This window comes from Arachis ipaensis, chromosome B4, assembly GCF_059453495.1.
Source record: "Arachis ipaensis isolate K30076 ecotype BB chromosome B4, ASM5945349v1, whole genome shotgun sequence".
Classification (NCBI taxonomy): Eukaryota; Viridiplantae; Streptophyta; class Magnoliopsida; order Fabales; family Fabaceae; genus Arachis; species Arachis ipaensis.
Window position 1 is genome coordinate 50,766,020 of NC_142439.1, and position 2,076 is coordinate 50,768,095.

The window sequence follows — 2,076 nt, forward strand, 5'->3', positions numbered from 1 at the left end:
TGTTCGAGCCTGGAGATCACAATTTCGTGCACCAAGTTTTTGGCGCCGTTGCCAGGGATTGTTTGAGTCTTCGGCAAGCTTTTGGTCCGGTAACATCAGTGCCAGATTCCCTTTTGATCCGGCAACAGCACCAAGTTTTTGGCGCCGTTGCCGGGGATTGTTCGAGTTTGGACCACTGACGGTTCATCTTGTTGCTCAGATTAGGTAATTTTCTTTTTATTTTATTTTCAAAAATTTTTCAAAAATATTTCTAAAATTTTCTCAATTGTTTTCGAAAAAAAAATGTTTTCAAAAAAAAAAAAATTTATTCAAAATTTTTTAGAATGAATTCTAGTGTTTCATGATGATTTGTTGAATCCTGGCTGGCTGTAAGCCATGTCTAATCTTTTGGACTGGGGTTTCAACTTACCATCACAAAAGAAGAGATTCTCACACACTTAGTTATTCTATACTTGAAAAGTATCCATATCTGCTGAAGCTTGGCTGGCCATTGGCCTTGTCTAGTGTTTTGGACTGGAGCTTTCATTGAAAGCTTGGCTGGCTAGTGAGCCATGTCTAATTCCTGGACTGAAGCTTTAGACTAACATGGCAAGATTCCTGGAATTCATATTAAAAATTTTGGAATCCTTATTTTTCTTTTTCAATTAATTTTTCGAAAAAAAAAATCCAAAAAAATTAGAAAATTATAAAAATCAAAAAATATTTCATGTTTCTTGTTTGAGTCTTGAGTCATATCATAAGTTTGGTGTCAATTGCATGTGCATCTTGCATTTTTCGAAAATTTCATGCATTCATGGTGTTCTTCATGATCTTCAAGTTGTTCTTGGTAAGTCTTCTTGTTTGATCTTGATGATTTTTTGTTGTGTCTTTTCATGTTTATCATATGCATTCTTGAATTCTTAGTGTCTAAGCATTAAAGAATTCTAAGTTTGGTGTCTTGCATGTTTTCTTTGCATTAAAAATTTTTCAAAAATATGTTCTTGATGTTCATCATGACATTCAAAGTGTTCTTGGTGTTCATCTTGACATTCATAGCATTCTTGCATGCATTCATTGTTTTGATCTAAAAATTTCATGCATTGCATTTTTTTTGTGTTTTTCTCTCTCATCATAAAAATTCAAAAATCAAAAAAATATATTTCCCTTTTTCTCTCATCAAATTCGAAAATTTGGATTGACTTTTTCAAAAATTTTTAAAATCAAATTGTTTCTCATGAGTCAAATCAAATTTTCAATTTGAAAATCTTATCTTTTCCAAAATCTTTTTCAAAAATCAAATCTTTTTCAAAATTCTTAGTTATTTTCGAAAATTCCAAAAATATTTTTCAAAAATCTTTTTCTTATTTTTTTCAACAAATTTTCGAAAATAACATATTCAATTAATGTTTTGATTCAAAAATTTGAAGTTTGTTACTTGCTTGTTAAGAAAGATTCAAACTTTGAGTTCTAGAATCATATCTTGTGATTTCTTATGAATCAAGTCATTAATTGAGATTTTAAAAATCAAATCTTTTTCAAAAACTAATTTCTATCATATCTTTTCAAAAATATCTTCTCATCTTATCTTTTTCAAAAATATCTTTTCAAAATATCTTTTCTAACTTCCTAACTTCTTATCTTTTCAAAATTTGTTTCAACTAACTAACTAACTTTTTGTTTGTTTCTTAACTTTTTCAAAACTACCTAACTAACTCTCTCTCTCTAATTTTTGAAAATATCTCCCCCTTTTTCAAAAATTTCTTTTTAATTAACTAATAATTTTTATTTTTAATTTTATTTCAAAAAAAAAATTTTCGAAAAATACTAACAAATTTTCAAAAACCAATTTTCAAAAATCACTAACTCCTTTTCAAAATAATTTTCGAAAATTATACCTCCCACATCCTATTCTATTTATTCATTCATATCCTAACATCTCATCTCACATCTCTTCCATCAGTACAGTTGCATTTCTTCCTTTACATCACATTCTTTGTCTCCCCCTCTTTTCTTCCACTCACAAAGGGATCCCTATACTGTGGTATAAAGGATCTCCATTATTATTATTATTTTTCTGTGCCTTTTTCTTTGTCATAT